The sequence below is a fragment of the Trachypithecus francoisi genome, unplaced genomic scaffold (genome assembly GCF_009764315.1).
Source record: "Trachypithecus francoisi isolate TF-2019V2 unplaced genomic scaffold, Tfra_2.0 Lachesis_group7, whole genome shotgun sequence".
Classification (NCBI taxonomy): domain Eukaryota; kingdom Metazoa; phylum Chordata; class Mammalia; order Primates; family Cercopithecidae; genus Trachypithecus; species Trachypithecus francoisi.
Window position 1 is genome coordinate 55,320,126 of NW_022681472.1, and position 18,493 is coordinate 55,338,618.

At 39.0% G+C, this 18,493-nt stretch overlaps 1 protein-coding gene across 9 annotated transcripts in view; it reads left to right on the top strand.

Moving 5' to 3' along the window:
- The window catches only part of VPS13B (vacuolar protein sorting 13 homolog B), an 869,883-nt gene that overhangs the window by 418,997 nt on the left and 432,393 nt on the right, over nt 1-18,493 (top strand). The gene's annotated exons all lie outside the window — the stretch shown is intronic.

Below are 18,493 nucleotides of genomic sequence, written 5' to 3' on the forward strand. Positions count from 1 at the left end.
GGGTGTTTGGGTCAAAATCAACATCTTGAGTTTCATTAGGGAGCACTTGCAGTGAGCCTTGCAGATGTAATTTGCTACATCTAGCCAACACCTCTGAGCAGATGGATTTCTACACTGTGCTTAACAGAGGTTTGTTTTTTCTTCTTTGAATAAATTGCCTGTGACTTTTGTAAAATATTTTGACAGAAATGGAATATTGAGATCATTTATAAATTAAAACTTTGCTGTTGTTGGATTTAGTGAGTTTTAATAGAAACTGATGTGAAAATTATTTAGCATTTATGAAAAACACAGGGGCTGCTTTTCCATGTAATTCTTGTTCACCTTAGTGGTTGATATGTATTGTTTCATTCTAGGTTTTTTAAGTCGTAGTTTTATAATCATAATTACCGCTTGTTCTGAAAGATGATGATGTACTGTTAAAATTCTTTTCTTGTTGGCCGGGCGCGGTGGCACAAGCCTGTAATCCCAGCACTTTGGGAGGCCGAGACAGGCGGATGACGAGGTCAGGAGATCGAGACCATCCTGGCTAACACGGTGAAACCCCGTCTCTACTAAAAATACAGAAAAAACTAGCCGGGCGAGGTGGCGGGCGCCTGTAGTCCCAGCTACTCGGGAGGCTGAGGCAGGAGAATGGCTTAAACCCGGGAGGCGGAGCTTGCAGTTAGCTGAGATCCGGCCACTGCACTCCAATCCGGGCGACAGAGTGAGACTCCGCCTCAAAAAAAAAAAAATAATAATAAAATAAAATAAAATAAAATTCTTTTCTTGGGGGCGGAGCAAGATGGCCAAATAGGAACAGCTCCAGTCTCCAACTCCCAGCGCGAGCGACACAGAAGAATGGTGATTTCTGCAGTTTCAACTGAGGTACTGGGGTCATCTCACTGGGGAGTGCCGGACAATCGGTGCTGGTCAGCTGCTGCAGCCCGACCAGCGAGAGCTGAAGCAGGGTGAGGCATTGCCTCACCTGGGAAGCACAAGGGGGAAGGGAATCCCTTTTCCTAGCCAGGGGAACTGAGACACACAACACCTGGAAAATCGGGTAATTCCCACCCCAGTACTGCGCTTTAAGCAAACGGGCACACCAGGAGATTATACCCACACCTGGCCGGGAGGGTCCCACGGCCACGGAGCCTCCCTCATTGCTAGCACAGCAGTCTGCGATCTAACCTAAACGGCAGCAGCGAGGCTGGGGGAGGGGCGCCCGCCATTGCCGAGGCTTAAGTAGGTAAACAAAGCCGCTGGGAAGTTCGAACTGGGTGGAGCTCACAGCAGCTCAAGGAAACCTGCATGTCTCTGTAGACTCCATCTCTGGGGACAGGGCACAGCTAAACAACAAAGGGGGAAGCAGCAGAGGCCTGTGCAGACGCGAACGACTCTGTCTGACAGCTTTGAAGAGAGCAGTGGATCTCCCAACACAGAGGTTGAGACCTGAGAACGGAGAGACTGCCTGCTCAAGTGGGTCCCTGACCCCTGAGTAGCCTAACTGGGAGACATCCCCCACTAGGGGCAGACTGACACCCCACACCTCACAGGGTGGAGTACACCCCTGAGAGGAAGCTTCCAAAGTAAGAATCAGACAGGTACACTCGCTGTTCAGCAATATTCTATCTTCTGCAACCTCTGCTGCTGATACCCAGGCAAACAGGGTCTGGAGTGGACCTCAAGCAATCTCCAACAGACCTACAGCTGAGGGTCCTGACTATTAGAAGGAAAACTATCAAACAGGAAGGACACCTATACCAAAACCCCATCAGTACGTCACCATCATCAAAGACCAGAGGCAGATAAAACCACGAAGATGGGGAAGAAGCAGGGCAGAAAAGCTGGAAATTCAAAAAATAAGAGTGCATCTCCCCCTGCAAAGGAGTGGAGCTCATCGACAGCAAGGGATCAAAGCTGGTCAGAGAATGACTTTGACAAAATGAGAGAAGAAGGCTTCAGTCCATCAAACTTCTCAGAGCTAAAGGAGGAATTACGTACCCAGCGCAAAGAAACTAAAAATCTTGAGAAAAGAGTGGAAGAATTGATAGCTAGAATAATTAATGCAGAGAAGGTCATAAATGAAATGACAGAGATGAAAACCATGACACGAGAAATACGTGACAAATCCACAAGCTTCAGTAACCGACTCGATCAACTGGAAGAAAGAGTATCAGCGATTGAGGATCAAATGAATGAAATGAAGCGAGAAGAGAAACCAAAAGAAAAAAGAAGAAAAAGAAATGAACAAAGCCTGCAAGAAGTATGGGATTATGTAAAAAGACAAATCTACGTCTGATTGGGGTGCCTGAAAGTGAGGGGGAAAATGGAACCAGTTGGAAAACACTCTTCAGCATATCATCCAGGAGAACTTCCCCAAGTTAGTAGGGCAGGCCAACATTCAAATTCAGGAAATACAGAGAACGCCACAAAGATACTCCTCGAGAAGAGCAACTCCAAGACACATAATTGCCAGATTCACCAAAGTTGAAATGAAGGAAAAAATCTTAAGGGCAGCCAGAGAGAAAGGTCGGGTTACCCACAAAGGGAAGCCCATCAGACTAACAGCAGACCTCTCGGCAGAAACTCTACAAGCCAGAAGAGAGTGGGGGCCAATATTCAACGTTCTTAAAGAAAAGAATTTTCAACCCAGAATTTCATATCCAGCCAAACTAAGTTTCATCAGTGAAGGAGAAATAAAATCCTTTACAGATCAGCAAATGCTTAGAGATTTTGTCACCACCAGGCCTGCCTTACAAGAGACCGTGAAGGAAGCACTAAACATGGAAAGGAACAACCGGTACCAGCCATTGCAAAAACATGCCAAAATGTAAAGACCATCGAGGCTAGGAAGAAACTGCATCAACTAACGAGCAAAAAAACCAGTTAATATCATAATGGCAGGATCAAGTTCACACATAACAATATTAACCTTAAATGATAATGGACTAAATGCTCTCATTAAAAGACACAGACTGGCAAACTGGATAAAGAGTCAAGACCCATCAGTCTGCTGTACTCAGGAGACCCATCTCACATGCAGAGACATACATAGGCTCAAAATAAAGGGATGGAGGAAGATCTACCAAGCAAATGGAGAACACAAAGAAGCAGGGGTTGCAATCCTAGTCTCTGATAAAATAGACTTTAAACCATCAAAGATCAAAAGAGACAAAGAAGGCCATTACATACTGGTAAAGGGATCAATTCAACAGGAAGAGCTAACTATCCTAAATATATATGCACCCAATACAGGAGCACCCAAATTCATAAAGCAAGTCCTTAGAGACTTACAAAGAGACTTAGACTCCCATACAATAATAATGGGAGACTTCAACACTCCACTGTCAACATTAGACAGATCAACGAGACAGAAAGTTAACAAGGATATCCAGGAATTGAACTCATCTCTGCACCAAGCAGACCTAATAGACATCTATAGAACTCTCCACCCCAAATCAACAGAATATACATTCTTCTCAGCACCACATCGCACTTATTCCAAAATTGACCACATAATTGGAAGTAAAGCACTCCTTAGCAAATGTAAAAGAACAGAAATTATAACAAACTGTCTCTCAGACCACAGTGCAATCAAACTAGAACTCAGGACTAAGAAACTCAATCAAAACCGCTCAGCTACATGGAAACTGAACAACCTGCTCCTGAATGACTACTGGGTACATAACGAAATGAAGGCAGAAATAAAGATGTTCTTTGAAACCAATGAGAACAAAGATACAACATATCAGAATCTCTGGGACACATTTAAAGCAGTGTGTAGAGGGAAATTTATAGAAATAAATGCCCACAAGAGAAAGCTGGAAAGATCTAAAATTGACACTCTAACATCACAATTAAAAGAACTGGAGAAGCAAGAGCAAACACATTCAAAAGCTAGCAGAAGGCAAGAAATAACTAAGACCAGAGCAGAACTGAAGGAGATAGAGACACAAAAAACCCTCCAAAAAATCAATGAATCCAGGAGTTGGTTTTTTGAAAAAATCAACAAAATTGACAGACCACTAGCAAGACTAATAAAGAAGAAAAGAGAGAACAGTCAAATAGATGCAATAAAAAATGATAGAGGGGATATCACCACGGACCCCACAGAAATACAAACTACCATCAGAGAATACTATAAACACCTCTATGCAAATCAACTAGAAAATCTAGAAGAAATAGATAATTTCCTGGACACTTACACTCTTCCAAGACTAAACCAGGAAGAAGTGGAATCCCTGAATAGACCAATAGCAGGCTCTGAAATTGAGGCAATTATTAAGAGCCTACCAACCAAAAAAAGTCCAGCACCAGATGGATTCACAGCTGAATTCTACCAGAGGTACAAGGAGGAGCTGGTACCATTCCTTCTGAAACTATTCCAATCAATTGAAAAAGAGGGAATCCTCCCTAACTCATTTTATGAGGCCAACATCATCCTGATACCAAAGCCTGGCAGAGACACAACAAAAAAAGAAAATTTTAGACCAATATCCCTGATGAACATCGATGCAAAAATCCTCAATAAAATACTGGCAAACCGGATTCAGCAGCACATCAAAAAGCTTATCCACCATGATCAAGTGGGCTTCATCCCTGGGATGCAAGGCTGGTTCAACATTCGCAAATCAATAAACGTAATCCATCATATAAACAGAACCAAAGACAAGAACCACATGATTATCTCAATAGATGCAGAAAAGGCCTTTGACAAAATTCAACAGCCCTTCATGCTAAAAACGCTCAATAAGTTCGGTACTGATGGAACGTACCTCAAAATAATAAGAGCTATTTATGACAAACCCACAGCCAACATCATACTGAATGGGCAGAAACTGGAAAAATTCCCTTTGAAAACTGGCACAAGACAGGGATGCCCTCTCTCACCACTCCTATTCAACATAGTGTTGGAAGTTCTGGCTAGGGCATTCAGGCAAGAGAAAGAAATAAAGGGTACTCAGTTAGGAAAAGAAGAAGTCAAATTGTCCCTGTTTGCAGATGACATGATTGTATATTTAGAAAACCCCATTGTCTCAGCCCAAAATCTCCTTAAGCTGATAAGCAACTTCAGCAAAGTCTCAGGATACAAAATCAATGTGCAAAAATCACAAGCATTCTTATACACCAGTAACAGACAAACAGAGAGCCACATCATGAATGAACTTCCATTCACAATTGCTTCAAAGAGAATAGAATACCTAGGAATCCAACTTACAAAGGATGTAAAGGACCTCTTCAAGGAGAACTACAAACCACTGCTCCGTGAAATCAAAGAGGACACAAACAAATGGAAGAACATACCATGCTCATGGATAGGAAGAATCAATATCGTGAAAATGGCCATTCTGCCCAAGGTTATTTATAGATTCAATGCCATCCCCATCAAGCTACCAATGAGTTTCTTCACAGAACTGGAAAAAATGGCTTTAAAGTTCATATGGAACCAAAAAAGAGCCCGCATTGCCAAGACAATTCTAAGTCAAAAGAACAAAGCTGGAGGCGTCACGCTACCTGACTTCAAACTATGCTACAAGGCTACAGTAACCAAAACAGCATGGTACTGGTACCACAACAGAGATATAGACCAATGGAACAGAACAGAGTCCTCAGAAATAATACCACACATCTACAGTCATCTGATCTTTGACAAACCTGAGAGAAACAAGAAATGGGGAAAGGATTCCCTATTTAATAAATGGTGCTGGGAAAATTGGCTAGCCATAAGTAGAAAGCTGAAACTGGATCCTTTCCTTACTCCTTATACGAAAATTAATTCAAGGTGGATTAGAGACTTAAATGTTAGACCTAAAACCATAAAAACCCTAGAAGAAAACCTAGGTAGTAACATTCAGGACATAGGCATGGGCAAGGACTTGATGTCTAAAACACCAAAAGCAACGGCAGCAAAAGCCAAAATTGACAAATGGGATATGATTAAACTAAAGAGCTTCTGCACAGCAAAAGAAACTACCATCAGAGTGAACAGGCAACCTACAGAATGGGAGAACATTTTTGCAATCTACTCATCTGACAAAGGGCTGATATCCAGAACCTACAAAGAACTCAAACAAATTTACAAGAAAAAAACAAACAACCCCATCAAAAAGTGGGCAAAGTATATGAACAGACATTTCTCAAAAGAAGACATTCATACAGCCAACAGACACATGAAAAAATGCTCATCATCACTGGCTATCAGAGAAATGCAAATCAAAACCACAATGAGATACCATCTCACACCAGTTAGAATGACAATCATTCAAAAGTCAGGAAACAACAGGTGCTGGAGAGGATGTGGAGAAATAGGAACACTTTTACACTGTTGGTGGGATTGTAAACTAGTTCAACCATTATGGAAAACAGTATGGCGATTCCGCAAGGATCTGGAACTAGAAGTACCATATGACCCAGCCATCCCACTACTGGGTATATACCCAAAGGATTATAAATCATGCTGCTATAAAGACACATGCACACCTATGTTTATTGTGGCACTATTCACAATAGCAAAGACTTGGAATCAACCCAAATGTCCATCAGTGACAGACTGGATTAAGAAAATGTGGCACATATACACCATGGAATACTATGCAGCCATAAAAAAGGATGAGTTTGTGTCCTTTGTAGGGACATGGATGCAGCTGGAAACCATCATTCTTAGCAAACTATCACAAGAAGAGAAAACCAAACACTGCATGTTCTCACTCATAGGTGGGAACTGAACAATGAGATCACTTGGACTCGGGAAGGGGAACATCACACACTGGGGCCTATGATGGGGAGGGGGGAGAGGGGAGGGATTGCATTGGGAGTTATACCTGATATAAATGACGAATTGATGGGTGCTGACGAGATGAATGGTGCAGCGTAGCAACATGGCACGAGCATACATATGGAACAAACCTGCACGTTATGCACATGTACCCTAGAACTTAAAGTATAATAATAAAAAAAAAAAATTCTTTTCTTTCCAATTTCACCTAGTGTGTTTGACTTTATTCCTCAAACTGTGTATGGAAATAGGATTCCTTGGGGAGAAAAGGAAGCTCAGAAACTAACTTCCAATTTGTTTTTGATGATGTTGTTTTTATATGAATTTCTTGGGAGCAATCATGTATGTATTAGTAGTAAAATTAAGCTGTTGTACTACCTAAATATACTTAATATAATTGCTGTAGACATTGTTCTTCTCTAAGTAGGTGACATTCAGCCTTCTTTATCATTTATTTTGTTATGGGTTTTATAGCTTTTAAAGGCTCAAAAGGAACATTACCCTATTTATTCCTTGCTTATCAATTTTGCATTTCCCAATCTCCTCCCTCTCCCCACCACACTTACTTTAAAAACCAAACCAATATGGCAGACCTAACATGCTGTCATATTTTTCCTTATCACATTTTTAGACTTTATTTTTTTAAAGCAGTTTGAGGTTCATAGCAAAATTGAGAGGAGGGGACAGAAATAACTCATATGTCCCCTGCTCCTAAAGCTGCACAACCTCTCCAATTCAGTACTGATGAACCTACAGGGGTACATAATTGTCAACCAAAATCTGTAGTTTACTAGAGGACTCACTCTGGGTATTGTACATTCTATGGACTTGGAGAAATATATAATGACATGTATCTGTCATCATAGTATCATGCATAATATTTTTACTGCCCCCAAAACCACCTGTGCTCAACGTGCTCGTTTCTTAGCCCCTACAAACACTGATATTTTCCTTGTCTCCATAGCTTTGCCTTTTTAAGAATGTTATATAATTGGCATCAAACAGTAGATAACTTTTTCGTATAGGATTCTTTGACATAGTAATTTCCATTTTTGCTGCTTCCATGTCTTTCCGTGGCTTGATAGCTTTTAATTTTTTGAGACAGGGTCTCACTCTGTCACCCAGGCTAAAGTGCAGTGGTACCATCATAGCTCACTGCAGCCTCAACTCCTGTACTCAAGTAATTATCCTGAGGAGGACTATTTGCCACCTCACCTGGCTAAATTTTTTTGTTTTTAAATTTTTGTAGAGACAGCGTCTTGCTATGTTGCATAGGATGATCTCTAACTTCTGGTCTCAGGTGATCCTCCATCTTGGCCTCCTAAAACACTGGGATTACAGGTGTGAGCAGCTGCACCTGGCCGATAGCTCATTTCTGTTGATGTACTACAGTTTATCCATTCATGTGTGAATAGACATCTTGGTTGCTTCCAAGTGTTGGCAATTTTAAATAAAGCTCCTATATTCCTCCATCTGCAGGTTTTTGTGTGAACCTATATTTCCAGCTTCTTTCGACAAATACTAAGGTACATACATGATTGCCAGATCGTATGGTAAAAATGTTTAGTTTGGTAATATACCACCAAACTGTCTTCATTTTGCATTCCCACCAACAGTGAGTGGGAATCCCTGTTGTTGCACATACTCACTAGCATTTGGTGTTCTGAATTTGGCCATTCTGATAGGTATGTAGTGGTATCTAAATGCTGTTTAAATTTAGTTTCCTAATGACATGTTCTGTGAAGCATTTTTTCATATGCTTATTTGCCATCTGTATATCTTTGATTGATGGGTCTGTTAAGGTCTTTGGCCCATTTTTAAAAATAGGCTTTGCTTATTGTTGAGTTTTAAGAGTTCTTTGTATATTGTGGGTAACAGTCCCCTATCAGATGTTTTGGGAAATATTTTCTCCCAAATTTACTTTTCTTTTTGTTCTCTTGAGTGTTTTTGTTTGCAGAAATTTTTAATTTTAGTAAAGTCCAGATTATCAGTTCTTTCTTTAATGGATCAAGCATTTGGTGTTACGTGTAAAAAGTCATCAAAAAGTCAAGGTTATCTAGATTTCCTCCTGTTATCTTCTAGGGGTTGTATAGTTTCGTGTTTTACATTAGGTCTTGTACTAGTTTGTTCTTGAATTCCTATAAAGAAATACCTGACACTGGGTAATTTATAAAGAAAAGAGGTTTAACTGGCTCACAGTTCTGCTGCCTATACAGGAAGCATGGTGGCATTGCTTTGCTTCTGGGTAGGCCTCAGGAAACTTACAATTATGGCAGAAGACAAAGCAATAGCCAGCACTTCACATGGCTGGAGCAGGAGGAAGAGAGGGAGGGTGGGGGGCGGTTTCACATACTTTTAAACAGCCAGCTCTTACTGAAGTATAATTTATATAATGTAACATTAACACTTGTAAGTATACAATTCTGTTATTTTTATTAAATTTATTAAGATGTATAGCCATGACCATAATACAGTTTTAGAACATTTCCATTATCCCAAAAGTTTTCTTTTCTTGTGTCCTTTGTAGTTGATCCCTGCTCCTACCTACAGCCCTAGGCAACCCTGATCTTCTTTCTGTCCCTATAAATTTGCCTTTTCTGGACATTTTAATACACTGGAATCATACAATATGTAGTCTTTTGCATCTGGCTTCTTTCACTTAGTGTAACATTTTGGTATTCTTCCATGATGTGGCATGTATCAGTAGTTTGTTCCTTTTTATTGCTGAGGAGCATTCCGTTGTATAATAATGCTACATTTTATTTATCAGTTCACCAGTTGATATATATTCTACTTTTTGCCTATAGTGAACAATGCTGTTACGTACATTTGGGTACATGTGTTTGTATGGACAAATGTTGTAACTGATCATTGATAGAGTCTTTACAGTGGAATTATTGGGTTGAATGGTAAATTTATGTTGAACAGTTAAAGAAACTCCCAAATCACTTCCTAAGTGATTACACCATTTTACATTCTTACGATCGATTTGTTAGGATTTTACTTTCTACATATCCTTACCAACACTTGGTATTTTAGCCATTCTGATGGAGATATGTATAGTGATATCTTATTGTGGTGTCAGTTTGCATTTTGTAATGACTTATAATGTTTCATGTTTTTCATGTATGTAATAATTTATATACCTTCTTTAATGAAATGTCTATTCAAATCATTTTCCCATTTTAAAGTTTTCTTCTTATTTTTGAGTTCTAAGAGTTTTTTTTTTATATATATATTCCAACTGTCTTTTTTTCTGATATATGATTTGCTAGTGTTTTCTTCCTGGATGTGTGGCTGTGTGGCTGCAGCTTTTCTTTTCTTTTTTTTATTTTTTGAGATGGAGTCTCACTCTGTTGCCTCAGCTGGAATACAGTGGCATAATCTTGGCTTACTTCAACCTCTGCCTCCCGGGTTCAAGCAATTCTCCTGCCTCAGCCTTTCAAATAACTGGGATTATAGACATGAGCCACCATGTATGGCTAAATTTTGTGTTTTTAGTAGAGACGGGGTTTCACCATGTTGATCTGTCTGGTCTCAGACTCCTGGCTTCAAGAGATCTGCCCGCCTTGGCCTCCCAAAGTGCTGGAATTACAGGCATGAGCCATCATGCCCAGCGTGATGAGAATCTGGTTATGAGAATCTAATCTTTTCATTTTCTTAATAGTTACTTTTGAAGCATAAACATTTAAAATTCGTTGAAATCTATTTTGTCAATTTTTCTTTCTTTTATGAATGTGCTTTTGGTATCATTGTCTTAGCTCTTACATTTAGATATGTATGATACATTTCAAGATAATTTTGTTTGTAATGTGAAATAGGGTCTAAGTTCATTTTATTGCATGTGGATATTACAATTGTCACATTACTATTTGTTTAAAAGACTATCCTTTCTCCATTTAATTGTCTTGGCATCTTTGTTGTAAATCGGTTTATCATTAATATAATTTATTCCCCCTGGACTCTCACTTCTGATCCATTGATATAAATGCTTGTCCTGGTGTCTGTATTATAGTCTTGATTACTGAAATGTCAAAGTAATTTTGGAAATTAGGTCATGTAAGTCAGAGGTCCCCAACCCATGGGATATGGACTGGTGAGTGGTGGGTGAGTAGGCATTACCACCTGAGCTCTGCGTCCTGTGAGATCAGTGACAGCATTAGATTCTCATAGGGCTGTGAACCGTGCATACGAGGGATCTAGGTTGAGTGCTCCTTATGAGAATCTAACTAATGCCTGATGATTTGAAGTAGAACAGTTTCATCCCCAAACCACCCCCTAACCCCAGATCATGGAAAAATTTTCTCCACGAAACCAATCCCTGGTGTGAAAAAGGTGGGGGCCACTGATGTAAGTCATCCAACTTTCTTCTCCTGTTTTGAATTTATTTTGTCTGTGTTTTTCACATTTTATAAAAATTTTAACATCTGTTTATCAATTTCTATAAAAAGAGACTGCTAGAATTTGGGTAGGAATTGATTTTAATTTGTAGATCAAGTGGGAAAATTTGCCATCTTGACATTATTGAGTCTTTGAATCTGTGAACACAGAATGTTTATTTAGATCTTCAGAAATGTTTTGCAGATTTCAGTATACTAGTCTTATACTTCTTTTGTTAAATTTATTCCTATGTGTTTTACTTATTTGATGCTTTTGTGATGGAATTATTTTCTTATTTTTCTTTTTGTATTCTTTATTCCTGGTATATAAAAATACAGTTGAATTTTTTGTATTTTTCTTCTATCCTGAGATCTTGCTGAACTATGGTTTACTAGTTCTAGTTGTCTTTACTTTTTGTTCTCTGGGATTTTCAATATATTAAATCATGCCATATGTGAATAAAGACAGTTTTACTTCTTTCTTCAGAATCTCTTGTGTAATTTTGCATAGAAATAGTGAGAGCAGACATCCTTGGCTTATTCTCAATCCTAGAGGGAAAGCATTCAGTCTTTCACCATTAAGAATGATGGTAGCTGTGAGTTTTTCAGAGATGCCCGTCATCATTTTGAGAATTATCCCTTTTATTCCTAGTTTATTGAGACCTTTTATTTATTTCTTTTTTTGAGACAGAGTCTCATCCTGTCTCCTAGACTGGAGTGCAATGGCACAATCTTGGCTCACAGTAACCTCTGCCTCCTGGGTTCAAGTGATTCTCGTGCACCATCATGCCCAGCTAATTTTTGTATTTTTAGTAGAGACAGAGTTTCGGCATCTTGACCAGGTTTATTTTGAACTCCTGACCTCTAGTGATCTTCCCACCTTGGCCTCCCGAAGTGCTGGGATTACAGGTGTGAGCCATCACACCAGCCATTTTATTGGAACCTTTTAAAAAATCATGAATTGCTTCTTGATTTTATCAAATTTTTTTTTTTTTTTTTTTTTGAGACGGAGTCTCGCTTTGTCGCCCAGGCTGGAGTGCAGTGGCCAGATCTCAGCTCACTGCAAGCTCTGCCTCCCGGGTTTACGCCATTCTCCTGCCTCAGCCTCTGGAGTAGCTGGGACTACAGGCGCCCGCCACCTCGCCCGGCTAGTTTTTTGTATTTTTTTTTTAGTAGAGACGGGGTTTCACCTTGTTAGCCAAGATGGTCTCGATCTCCTGACCTCGTGATCCGCCCGTCTCGGCCTCCCAAAGTGCTGGGATTACAGGCTTGAGCCACCGCGCCCGGCGATTTTATCAAAATTTTTTTGAATTTGTTGATATCATGTGGTTTCTATACTTTTTGCTGTTACTATTGTGTATTACATTAACCAGTTCTATATAATTAATTTTTATATATAATTAACAATCATGTGAACCTAGTATTTCTCAACTATATCTCATTTGGTCATAGGGTGTTATCCTCTTTATGTGGTGCTGGATACGATTTGCTATATTTTTAATGGATTTCTGTATCCATGTTTTGTTTTGTTGTTTTGTTTTTTGGTTTTTTTTTTTCCGTTGAGACGGAGTCTCGCTGTGTCGCCCAGGCTGGAGTGCAGTGGCTGGATCTCAGCTCACTGCAAGCTCTGCCTCCTGGGTTTGCGCCATTCTCCTGCCTCAGCCTCCCAAGTAGCTGGGACTACAGGCGCCCGCCACCTCGCCCGTCTAGTTTTTTGTGTTTTTTAGTAGAGATGGGGTTTCACTGTTTTAGCCAGAATGGTCTCGATCTCCTGACCTCGTGATCCGCCCATCTCGGCCTCCCAAAGTGCTGGGATTACAGGCTTGAGCCACCGCGCCCGGCGATTTTATCAAAATTTTTTTGAATTTGTTGATATCATGTGGTTTCTATACTTTTTGTTGTTACTATTGTGTATTACATTAACCAGTTCTATATAATTAATTTTTATATATAATTAACAATCATGTGAACCTAGTATTTCTCAACTATATCTCATTTGGTCATAGGGTGTTATCCTCTTTATGTGGTGCTGGATACGATTTGCTATATTTTTAATGGATTTCTGTATCCATGTTTTGTTTTGTTGTTTTGTTTTTTGGCTTTTTTTTTTCCGTTGAGACGGAGTCTCGCTGTGTCGCCCAGGCTGGAGTGCAGTGGCTGGATCTCAGCTCACTGCAAGCTCTGCCTCCTGGGTTTGCGCCATTCTCCTGCCTCAGCCTCCCAAGTAGCTGGGACTACAGGCGCCCGCCACCTCGCCCGTCTAGTTTTTTGTATTTTTTAGTAGAGACGGGGTTTCACTGTTTTAGCCAGAATGGTCTCGATCTCCTGACCTCGTGATCCGCCCGTCTCGGCCTCCCAAAGTGCTGGGATTACAGGCTTGAGCCACCACGTCTGGCCCTATGTTTATTAAGGGGTTTTAGTCTGTAAATTTCTTGTAGTGACTTTGTCTGCTTTTCATGTCAACTTAATGCTAGCCTCAAAGAATGAGTTAGGAAGTCTTTCATTCTGTCCTGCTTTTGGAAGCATGTATGAGGGATTGACATTCTTTCCCTAAATGGTTGATACAGTTTACCAGTGAAGCCATGTGGAACTGGTAGAACTTTTTTCAATGAAAAGTTTTTAAATTAATAATTTAATTTCTTTGTTATAGGTCTATACAAATTTTCTTCCTTCTTTAGTCAGTTATGGTAAGTTGTATCTTGCTTTTTTTTTTTTTCTTTTGAGACGGAATTTTGCTCTGTAGCCCAGGCTGGAGTGCAGTGGCGTGATCTCAGCGCACTGCAGTCTCTGCCTCCTGGGTTCAAGCCATTCTCCTGCGTCAGCCTCCTGAGTAGCTGGGATTACAGGCACTCACCAACATGCCCAGCTAATTATTTTTAGTAGAGTTGGGGTTTCACCGTATTGGCCAGGCTAGTCTCAAACTCCTGACTTCAGGTGCTTTGCCCGCTTTGACCTCCTGAAGTGCTGGGATTACAGGCATGAGCCACTGTGCCCAGCCGGTAATTTGTATCTTTCCAGAAAGTTATGTATTCATCTTGAGTTATCTAATTTGTTGGTATAAAGCTGTTCTTAACATTCCCTTTTAATCTCTTTTACTTTTGAAGAGTTAATAATGATATTCTTTCATTCCTCATTCTGGTAATTGTGACTTATCCGTTTTTTCTGCGTTAGTTAAGCTAAAGGATTGTCAGTTTGATAATCCATTAGAAATAACTTAATTTCATTGATTTTTTTTCCTATCATTTTTCATTTTCATTTCATTGGTTTCAGCTCTAATCTTTATTATTTGCTGTTTTAATACCTTTGTTTTTAGTTTTATTGTTTCTCATTTTAAGGCTAAAGCTTTGATTATTGATTTGAGAAATTTATTCCCGTGTGATGTGGGCATTTAATGCTATAAATATCTCTTTAATCACTACTTAAGCTGCATCCCAGAAATCGTGATATATTTACGTTTTTTATTTTCTTATTTTATTTTATTTCATTTTTAGACGGAGTCTCGCTCTGTCACCCAGGCTGGAGTGCAGTGGCCAGATCTCAGCTCACTGCAAGCTCCGCCTCCCGGGTTTATGCCATTCTCCTGCCTCAGCCTCCCGCATTTTTTATTTCCTTTAAAGTATTTTGTTATTTTCCTTACGATTTCTTCTTTGGCCCCTGGGTTATTTAGAAATGTGTTGTTTAACTTCCAAATATTTCACAATTTCACAGATTTCTTTTTGTTGCTGATTTCTAATCTAATTCCATTGTGGTCAGATAATATACTTTATATGATGTTCATTCTTTTACATTTAATTAAGACTTGTTTTAAGGTCTAGCATATGGTCTGTTTGGGAGATTGTTGCATAGGCACTTGAATGTGTATTCTGCAGTTCTTAGCTGCAGCATTTTATTAATATATATGCCAGTTACGTTGAGTTGGTTGATAAACCTGTTCATTTCTTCTATCATCTTATTGAGTTTCTAATTATTCTATCAATTATGGAGAGTGGGGTATTTAAATCTTCAAGTGTTATTTTTTAGTTGTCTATTTTATCATTTAAATTCTGTCAGTTTTTGATTCATGTACAGTCATGAGTCACTTAACAATATGTTCTGAGAGGCCGGGCGCGGTGGCTCAAGCCTGTAATCCCAGCACTTTGGGAGGCCGAGACGGGCGGATCACAAGGTCAGGAGATCGAGACCATCCTGGCTAACACGGTGAAACCCCGTCTCTACTAAAAAAAAATACAAAAATCTAGCCGGGCGAGGTGGCGGGCGCCTGTAGTCCCAGCTACTGCGGAGGCTGAGGCAGGAGAATGGTGTAAACCCGGGAGGCAGAGCTTGCAGTGAGCTGAGATCCGGCCACTGCACTCCAGCCCGGGCGACAGAGCAAGACTCCGTCTCAAAAAAAAAAAAAAAAAAATATGTTCTGAGAAATGCATCATTATGCAATTTCGTTGTTGTGCAAGCATCATAGCATATGCGTATACAAACCTAGATAACATAGCCTACTCTACATTTAGGCTGTAGCCCATCTATGGTAAAACATATTGCTCTTAGGCTGCAAACCTGTACAGAATGGAACTGTACTGAATACTGTAGACAATTGTAAGTTTTGATAAGTATTAATTGTTAATAATGGCAAGTTTTTTTTATCTCAAATGTATCTAAACATAGAAAAGGTACAATAGAAGTATGGTATTAGAATCATATGGGACCACCATTGTATATGTAGTCTGTCACTAAGTGAAACATTGTTATGTAGCACATAATGTATTTTGAGATTCTGTTGTTAGATGTGTATGTACCTATAATTGTTAGGTTTTACTAAAAAGTTGGCCCCATTTATTATTATGAAATATCTGTCTCTGTAATACTTCTTGTCTTAAATCAGTTTCTATCTGTTATTAATTATAGCTACTTCAACTTCCTTATGCTTGTGGTTTAATAATATACCTCTTTCCATCTTCTTACTTTAAACCTAGTTTTGGTTCTGAATGAAAGTATTTCTAGTTTAAACAGTATTTTGTTAATCTCGCTATTTAACGCAGTCTGACAATCTCTGATTTTTAAATGCGGCTTTTAACATTTTCATTTAGTGTAATAATATCTGAACTCACTTGGTAATTTACTATTCGTTGTCTGTTTTTCCTGCCTTTTTTGTTACTCTGTTCCCCTTTTACTACTTTGTGTGCTTTATATCTATATTTTAGTGTACCATTTCATTTTCTCTATTCATTTTTTTACTATATATATTTTTAATGGTGGCTCTGGGAACTGTATTATGACTTGAATTTACATTCTACCTCAGTTAAACTCCTAAATTAATTCTGGTGAATTATGGAAAATTTGTTCTAATTTATATCTAATCTTTATCCCCCTGTATTGACACATATTATATCTACATGTAATATAACCCAATGTTACAGTGTTATAAATGTTGTATATATTCAGTAGCATTTTCAAGTACTTAAGAGGAGAAATGACGAATACTGTATCTGTAGAGTCTTCATATAACCCAAATATTTGTTATATCCAGTGCTTTTCGTTTCTTTCTGTACATTGGAGTTAACACCTGAAAGATTGAAGGACAAGGTGTTTCTGGTAAGGAAGATCAGACACCATTGAATAATCTGAGTTTTTGTTTATGAGAGAACATCTTTGTTTCACTTTTAGTTTTGAAGGATAGTTTTGCTGGATATAAAATTATTGGTTGACAGTTTTTTTTTTTTTCCTTCCTTGGTAGTGTTGTCAGTTTCCACTGATAGTATTGCTGAGTGTGGACATTGTTCACCACTTCAAATCAAGTGGCCTCTCTTTGATCATGGCAGCAATGCCACCAGTCCTCATAGCTTGCCTTGTAGAACCTCCTCTGTGGTAGAGATAGAAATGGCCTCATGCAAGAACATCACAGATTCTCACTCTTCTTATCCAAAGTTCAACAGTTCTTCAAGCATAAATGCTTTTCTCATTATTTTAATCCCAAAGTGCTGAAATGGTTGTGTTTTTTGTTAAATGTTGTATCAACTATATCTAGCTTTGCAGTTTATTTTTGGAAAGATGATTTTAAAAAAAACTCCTTATTTGGCCATAACTGCAAGTCTAACCCAAATTCTCTTCTTTTCTCAAGCTACTTCATATATTACTAGTTGTTGTTGTTGTTTTTAGTATTTAGCCTGGAAATGATTGCATTTCACTGTCTCCTTAGATTGGCCCCATTACAAGTAAGGAAATGCAATGCATTGTGACCTATGCAGAAAGAATTACTGGTGACTGCTTTATACTGAAGAAAATATGAGTGTGGTAGGCAGAGTTTGTGCAATGAATAGCACAAATGTATAATTACATACTCTCTCAGATTTTCATTTTCATGAAATGAAGTCCAGCTTTGGATCATTCCAACTCTGTGTCATCTGAGGTTTTCTTCTTACGTTCCTGACAATATTTTGGAAAAATTACTTCTGAGTTTCATTAATGATTTTGCAAGCTTTTCTAACTTATTTAATGTCTTTCCATTCCTTATAGTAGCTATGATAATTTTTTTTAACCAATTTCTTTAAGATTATAAAATTGTTTTCCCTACTCAACAGGCAACCTTTGTATTACTTCAGTGGAAGTGAGTGAAAGCATTGACAGTTTCTCACCCAGACCCATCAAATTCCTAATAAAGAGGCTTTGCAATTCTCGTAGAATATTTCTCTTCCAAATAGTTCCACAGTTCACTCTTTGAAGAATTCCACTTTCTCATAAAGACCTTACTAGAGTATGGTATCTTAAAATGACACCACCATCAACTAGTGTCCCATTACCCTGCTAACTGTTCTCCAGAGCTTTTATCAACATTGACATACTAAATATCAGTTGATTAATAGTTGATTATCTTTCTACCACTAGAATGCAAGCTCTATGAAAACAATGAGTGTGTATTGCTCAGTGCTGTGTCCCTAGATCCTAGAATGAGGTCACATAATTTTAACTCAGAATATTTGTTCAACAAAAGAATCTACCTTACTAGAAGCAATCCTTATACTGCTGCCAATGCTTAAGACCCAGCCATTTTTACTCATTCATTCCCATCCCTCCCTCCCTCCCTCCCTCCCTCCCTTCCTTCCTTCTTTCCTTCCTTCCAATTTCCTTTCTTTCAACTTCCTAACTTTTCCCTCCCTCCCTCCTCCCTCCCTCCCTCCCTCCCTTCCTTCCTTCTTTCCTTCCTTCCAATTTCCTTTCTTTCAACTTCCTAACTTTTCCCTCCCTCCCTCCCTCCCTCCCTCCCTCCTTCCCTCCCTCCATCCCTCCATCTCTTCCTTTTGTGTACTGTATGCTATGCACTGTGTTTTTAGAGAACTTGCTTATAAACTCTTTATTTTCCCCATGTTGG